This window comes from Anas acuta, chromosome 1 (genome assembly GCF_963932015.1).
Source record: "Anas acuta chromosome 1, bAnaAcu1.1, whole genome shotgun sequence".
Classification (NCBI taxonomy): Eukaryota; Metazoa; Chordata; class Aves; order Anseriformes; family Anatidae; genus Anas; species Anas acuta.
In genome coordinates, this window is record NC_088979.1 from 164,687,231 (window position 1) to 164,695,402 (window position 8,172).

Consider the following 8,172-nt stretch of genomic DNA (forward strand, 5'->3'; position numbering starts at 1 on the left):
AAGGCCCTTCTACACTTTCTTTGTTATTTTGGTATTTTTTCCCAGACCCTGGGACGCATGTGGAAGTCTCCTACTATCCTTCTTGGCTTTCATTCTTCCTTTCTGAGATTGTGGCATTACATGGAAAAAGCACAAATGCAAATTATATATACTTTGTGGTCAGGCAGGTTTTCAATCCTGAATTTGCAGACCTACATTGACTACTTAGAGAACCAATATTGATTTTTTTTTTTATTTTTTTTTCCCAAACACATGGAAATAGCTACTTGTACTAGCATTTTGTACTCTAGCCATGAAGTAAATACAACTATAAAGACTTCCGTGTCCTTTAGCTACGTTACCATTTTATGACATTGCAAAACCGTGGTTTAAAGCTACATTGTACCATGTTTTCAACTTACACGGCACATACATTATAGTTAAACTTTGATTCTACTACCCTGAACACACCAGTTCTCAAAGTTGGAGGTTGTCCCCATGACTGAGTTACTTTCTGATCACTCAGTTTCATACCTAACACCTATTTTTAGATTCCAGATGCACTAATTCTTTTCAATCTATACTGTAATAACAGTCATGTTCTAGCAGCTTATATTGATTAGTAATTGCAGACAGCATGGAACTATAGCAATTTTACTGTGACTGCTGTGTGATTATTATGTAATTACTGTCTGATCTACAAATTAAAACATATGCTACTTTGCCATTAATGCTTTAGCTATATTTTACCTGTCTTTAACATTTAGCTGTACAGAAGTAGCCAAGGGAGACCTTGACAATGTTGATTCCAACTTCATAGCAGTCCTTTGAAAAGAAGACTCACTTCATGATTCAGGGAGACAGCTCATTTTCTGTGGTCCAGGAGAAATGTCACCTGTTCAGGACAGACTACCAATGTGTGTATCATTGGCCTCAATGTGGTCACAATTTCCCCTAGGCAGGGAGAGGACAGTCCAATAAAATTCCCCTTGATTCCAAAAAGAGTTGCAGGAAGCCAAGAATACCTTTGGAGGTTTTTCTAAGCCATGGCCTGGAGGAAAATTACAGTGTAAATGTGATCTGCTCCGTGATAAGTCTCCAGTACTTCCTACCTGGCACTTAGTTGACTTCTCCCCAGTGCTGGCTGAACTGCAGGGCTAAGGGATTCTTTGGTACTGCCTCCTTTCAGCAGCTCTTGTGCTTAGGATAAAGACACAGAACCAAAACAAAGTTGGTAAAGTGTATTTGTTGCAACATGCACTAGGGAGGTCCACTGATGCTTCAGTGACAGGTTCCCCGCACATGTATTATGAGACCGTCCACGTGCATATTTTGGCATCCAGTATCAGGGACCATCTCCCTACACTTCAAGTCCTTCTGTATGAAATAAGTGAAAAACCTCTTAGCAAATGAGTTTTTGAGTCAGTTTCTTCTCTTTCTCATCTCACATTACTATCACTATTCATTCATTTTCACTTTTTCCTTACTTAATATCTTACCTTGTTTGTCGTATATATCATTTTTATACAAATCATTGTATTTCAGGCAAAAGCAAAATGGAGGATAATTTTTGTAGGCCCTAAATGACAGGCTCATGCTGACATTACTAACCTCCCTTGAGACTTACATATTATCTTTCCTGGCTAAATTCACATAAGAACAGCTCAGGCTCAAAATCCACTTACAGAATAGATTTTGTAAATACTTCTTTTATTTCTTTCATTCGCTTTTTTTTTTTTTTTAATAATTTATTTTTCCATTTACTTCACCCTGGCTTATCTCCAAGAGTTATTTCAAAGTGAAATACAAGAGCTTCTATTTCCTTTGGATGCAATTTTTAAAACAGGGATTTGTGAAGCTTTAAAACACTCAGTAACTCTACACATAGCATGCTACAGAAAGGTACTCTTCCTATCAGCTTCTTGGGTCAGTTGGGAGCCCATACAATGAGAGAAGTGACCCCAGATAAGCAGTGGCAGCCGGGCAGAGCACCACATGGCAGTCAGTACCAGGCAGAGACTGAACCCTACAGATATGGAGGGAATAGTAGGCACTGATTTTGTGAAGGTCGAAAGCATTAATTGTATTGCACAGCTTCCAATTGGAAATGTCCCCTGAGCTACCCTTTCATAAGGTCACACAGATGATAGAAAACTTCTGGGAGTGGAATTCAGTTTCAGTTGTGACACCTAAACTCAAGGTTGTTATTCAGGGAGCTGACGTAGTTCCCACGCTAGCCCATGGTGTTCTTGCCAGCCGTGCCAGTGGACACCAGAGGTTATCTCAGCTGACCACTCTGGGTGAACAAAGTCACTCTGCATGCAAATTAGATCTTCACTGACTATGACAAGAGCTCGGACTCATACTTAAACACATAAATCCAGCTTTTCTTCCCAGTTTGTCCAGTAACCCACAGGACAACCTCTACACAAACATCATGGAAGTGTGTTCTACTAAAATTCTTAAATTCAGTTTAAAACCAAAGCTGAGAGTGCTAGCTAAAAAGCTATTCTATAATACTGGCTATCCTTTTGCAGATTATTTGACAGTAAGTGGTATGTATAATGAAGATCCTGGTTTATTTGTAATGTTTATTCAAAACGTCAGAACAAATTACTTCTATCCAATACAATCTCTGCTTTAAAATTCCATCCATTTCTCTTAGGTTTTTAATACCGGTCCTAGTTTGCATCTTTATGCTGAGACATTAAAATAGAGCTCCTTTCCTTGAATACCCACTTTTTTCATTAACTTTGATAGGAATGTCTCTTGTAAAAGGAATGCCAGACCAGAAAGCAGTAGCTATAGGAAAAGCAAGATAAATAATGGCATTCAAGAGATGATGGTGTGCTCCATTGCTTTGGAAGGATTATTCATTTTAAACCAGGCAATATTTCGCCTAAAGCTTGGCCAACATTCTGAGCTTCCTTTTAGATCCTGTAATTATTTTCCGTGGACCCAGTATCAATTTCAGGAAACATTTCACAGTCCCAGACTGGTAAAACAAGGGGCTGAAAAGGGTCCCCTCATTCCCTGTAGGAAAGAACACATCTCTTAGGGCAGGCAGTTACAGCAATTATCTAATAGCAAATCTCTGGGTATTTCTGTTTTGGTTAGCACGCCAGCTCAAGGGGAATTTGATTCATGTATCCATGTCTGTAGATGACACTGACAGTGATACCTTAAAGAGCTAGCATGCCATACATCAACATATATCATCATCTGTTTAGACAAGACCCTTCTAAATATAAGCTTTAAAGCATTTATGGAGTATAGACAGAGCAAGTTTTCTGCTTCTACAGATTCAGAGTCTGTTGCTTCATCCTTCATATTTGCCTCCCTCAGCTATATGTACAAAGGGCACTGCTTTTCCCCAGAACAGTTAGAAAGATTGCGATGACATTGAATGCAGCCAGGCTTCAGTGACATTGAGCAGATGAAAGTAACGATGCAAAAATGAATAAATAAATAAATAAAAATAATCGCAGTATAATTGGGGCTGTAAACCAGAGGTATTTATGTCAGTCCGAGCATGGCAGCACACTAGTTATTCCTGGCCCCTTTTGTTAAAAAACAGTTAAGTTCCTTAACTAGAATTCTGTACTTTATTTCTGATTACATTATGTATTCTCACTGAGAAAACACAGAGGACTTGAATATTTAAGTATGTGAATCAAGCAAGATGGCAACATTGCCAATTTCTTTCAGTCTGTTTTTCTGTCAGCTCGCTGGAGCTTCACACATTGCTTCCTCACCATTAAGAGGGGTTCTCTGCCACACTCATCTCCTGAACTCATTGTGGCAAGCTGTAATGTGTTTTGGTGACTGTTTGTATTTGCAATGTAAGAACATGTTGCTGCACCGATGATTTCAGTGGATGCATTGCCATCAATGCAAGCGGGAGGAGGAGCTGCTGTGACAAGGGATGTCTCCTCTTTTCCTTCACTAGATGAAGTGGCAAACCTATTTAAGACTGCTATTCTGGAAGTGGCATGATAATTTGCCAAGAAGCAGAAATGTTTTTTAATAAATATTTTAGTACTCTTCCTACTTACTGCCATGAAAAAGCTTTAAATGTAGGCTTAAAGTAATGAAAATGAAGAACTCAGAAATGCCAAATGTGGAACAACATGGGCACAGGAGTAGGGCCTGCTTATTGCAGTAGCAAACAGTAAAGTTATTCCTGTGTCTGTTCATTACTTAAAAGTGAAGATAAGCCTACACAATCACATATATGGAACCAAAGCAGAGCATGCAAGAAGAATAAATGATTTTTTAGATGATGTAGAACCTGGAAAATGCCTGATGTAAAGAAAAAAATAAAGAAAAATTCAGTGTGAAAATATTTGTTATACCAAGCCTGTATGGGAACACTAAGATCCAACTCAGAAACAGCCCAGGTCTCATTGGATGCTCTATTGGCTTAAAACAAATACATTTATCCAGCCTGCAGCTCCCAGACAAGCAGCAGGGAGCCCACAGAGATCTGCACCTCAGCTTGCGGGAGGTTCTTCTATACAGCAGGGAGGAATAGTTTGGACACCAACTTCAAGCATCCTTGGAAGTTTATCCTGAACTGATATTACATGCGCAATATATTGTGTTCAGATGTATACCCTGGTGTGAAAATCCAGAGGAATGTTCAGCATATATAGCTTCTTTTTTTTTAATGCACATTTTTTAACCAGGGAAACCTAAATATTTCCATCCAAGTATGTAATAAACTTATATTTATTTACAGCCCACATTCCTCTTAAATAACCATAAAGTCTTTTAGAGAGGTTATACTCTATGGGATTGCAGACTTACACTTTGATTAAAAAAAATAAATCTATATTTTCCATCGAACAAGAAAAATATATTACTGTTTTAGCTCTGCTTTCTCTTTACCATGTAAAGCAACTTTAATGATATACTGGACAGTCTGGGAGGGAAAAAAAGTGAAAGTATATCCAGAAATCACAGTGAAACAACATGCCATCAGAGAAGGATGGATCCCTAGCTACACCCGTGCTTAGATCTTCTCAAGAGGATATCACAGACTGAACCCACAAGGATGTGTGCTGTGAGGAGAAATCCTCTGTAAGGCACGGCATGATGGCATGACCCCTTTACCACAAGGATTGGTCTGTGTCATTGAGGCTGTTCAGAGAAACAGAAGGTGGAGGGATTAGGCTGGTTTATGGACCTGGAGACGTATCCTGATGCCCATGGGCCCTCAGGCATCGTGCCTCCTCCCAGAGCAGCCAGCTCTGTTTTCAGGGGAGGTCTTTCTGCTCCTCTTCCAGGAACCAGGGGTTCTGCAGTGCTGTGCTATGCTGTCCCGGGGCATTCACACAAGCAGCCTCAGTGTAGCCAGGAGGGAAGTGCTGGGGGAAGGCTTCTGAAGGGCTGTAATTTCCATTGGCGTGTACTTCTGGCTTCTGTATAAACCAACAAGCATAATGAATATGTCATCATAATGTTTAAATAACTAATGATTTTGAAAGTAGGGTGGTTAGTAATGGTAAGCTGATCAGAAGCATATGTTTAGAGGTCGAATGGTCCGAACACAGTGCATCCTTTCTAAGCATTTAAGCCGCAACAAAATCCCAAATAAGGCACAGGTGATGGATAATTTAGGCTTGAGGGAAACAAACAAACAAACAAACAAAAAATGCATGATAACAAATGTTTTCATAAATGAAGAATAAGGATTAAAAATAAAAAATAGTGTCTTGAATTAGCTGGGGCAAGAAAATATTTTAGGTCTGAAGAAATCTAGAGTTGTATAAGGCTGATGTGCATCATAGCAAACAAGTTTGCATGCATGGTGTTTATTGGGTGCAGGGCACCTTGCTCAGCTCTTCCACATCTGGCTTGTGGGAAGCAGCTGGCCTGTAACACTGGCACCCCATATGACAGACAATAGCAGAGGACTCCAGCAGAAGACAGGTGTCCAAACACAAGCTACTGAAACCCTGTGGAAGAATAAAGTCCTCTAGAAACTTTGAGAAGTGGAGTTCAAAGAGGTTTCCAGAGGATCAGAAAAAGGCAAGAAGCTGAGTCATGGTTCCTGGGATTCCCTATGTGGGTGCCCCACAAGGCTTCTGGCAAGGACCGCAGGGTGGGGTTCACTCACATAGTTTCAGTCATCTGAAAAAATAAGGATTCAGACCTCTTTCAGTTTGTTTCTCCAGCTAGTGATCGGAACTGGTAGCTTTGGGAGAAAATCTGCCATCTGAAAACCCTGGTATAGGATGGGACAAAGTGCCTGGTGGGGTTTCTCTCTTCTTCTCCTCTCTTACTTCTCAGATCCCAGGTGAACAGCTTGTGCAATAGACCTTGTTTTAGATGAAAAAGTTATCTGAAACGAATCCTGCTTTCATCTTTTTTCTTTCATTTCTGGAAACTACCACTATGTCAGATTAAGATTGACGGCTTCCCCTCATGGAAAAGCAGAGCGAAGGACTGCCTTTACTGAATCACACTTGATTTGATGTTTCTTGTGTTTCTGTGTTTGAAATAATTTCCTACATGTAATTATACACTTAAGCAATATTCATGTGCATAAAACAGCTAACAGTTTTCCTGTTTTCTAAAAGAGATTGGCTCGCCCTAGGAACATTTTGCCTTACTGCTGTGTTTTTGGACTAGATGCTGCTACTCAGGATACAAGCACAGGAAAGAGACTCCTAATTGTAATTTTGAATGAGCCATACAAAAAGGTCCCACATAAGGCCACACATTTGTGTATGATATAGAAAGTGTGTGCACACTGCACAGAGCTGCAATTACATTGAACATACACATGTAACAAAGAAAATAATTGGGAATTAGCAGTGCCTTATAGATGTGCCAAATATTAAAAGTTGCCTTTTTAATTGAGATTCACAGTAAATCTTCTGAATTTTGAACAATCCATATATTAAGCAGACAGTGGTGTTTCATTTATCTGCTTTCTGACCAAAAAAAATCCGCCCCTGTCAGATTTCAAGTGAATGCAACATTTAAAAAAGGTTCAATGGTAGCCAAATCCTGCAGCGCTCACACAGCTAAACCCTGACTGCAAATTGCAAGCGGTTAGAGACTGCGAGATAATGGTCTCCAGCCTTTGTTAAACTCTCCATCTCGGGGTTTAACAGCACAATTCTGGAGACTGCAGGGAATAGTCCCTCTTTAGTATGACTCATTTGATTTTTTTGTGTGCGCTTTTCCTACTTAATGCTCTATGTGATGGAACATACAACCCCACGACCTTCAGTGAAATTACAAGGATGTAAATGAGAATGGGGCTTAAGCTGAAATATTTGTTGAGTAAAAGCCCTTGTAAATTAGTCTGCAAACAGCCACAGAGTGATACAGACTGAACAGCTTTTACAGCCTACTTTACAGTGTTATTTTAGCTAGTTTAGCAGCTGAAGTAGGATTTTACTCATTACAATTCTTCAGCAGTCCTATTCCCCTTGCAGCCAACAGAGGCTTCAGACACCTCCAGGCCGGATTGCCATAATCCTTTGAAGGCAGGTGGCAGGTCTTAAAAAGATGCCACTTTGTTTAAATAGCAAAATGCCCCAGATCCTTGCTTTTTTCACATCCTCTGACCTGTGGCACTAGTTACACTGCCACCCTGAGCAGGAGGCAGACCCTTACATGCACCCACAAACAGTTTTTTTTTACCTCAGAGTGGCATGAGGGCGGACAGACTCGCCCAGGCTTTGCTCAGCTGGCACAACCCTGATACAAGATGCAATATCCCAATGCTCAGCATGGCCAGGTACACACAGAGGGAACCTCTTTAAGGATGCAGAAATATGACTGGCCCCACCTGCTCTGAAGGACAATTAAGTGCAGGTGCTGGGACCCAGCCCAGGGACTGTAGTCAGAGCTGGCAGGTTTCAATGTGCTCCCAGCCCCCAAAGCCAGGAAAGACGGTTTGATCCCAGCCCCGTGGGGAAGGGTGTGTGCCTGCTTCTCCACAGCTAATAAACATCAAGAGGTTGCTTGCAGAAGGAGGCTGTTTCCTTAGAGAGATGTAAGGCCAGCCCTGCTTAGCTGGGAGGGTGACTGCTGCTTTTGCCATGAATTGAATGGAAATTTCTGTTCTTTGCCAAACCAGGCATAAAAATGATCTGTACCAGAATGGCAGTGCTGAGGTCATGTTATTTTGGTGGGCTGGAAGCAGAACATGCTGGCATGTTGTCCACTAAATTC

At 40.7% G+C, this 8,172-nt stretch overlaps 1 long non-coding RNA gene across 1 annotated transcript; it reads right to left on the reverse strand.

Annotated features, from left to right (window-relative positions):
* Window positions 1-2,946: 2,946 nt before the first annotated feature.
* Window positions 2,947-7,940, reverse strand: LOC137849475 (uncharacterized). The gene is made up of 2 exons (XR_011091910.1): window positions 7,639-7,940; window positions 2,947-5,402 (listed from the first exon to the last, which is right to left on the reverse strand). It is a non-coding gene; the product is annotated as an uncharacterized lncRNA (long non-coding RNA).
* Between the last annotated feature and the right edge of the window lie 232 nt (window positions 7,941-8,172).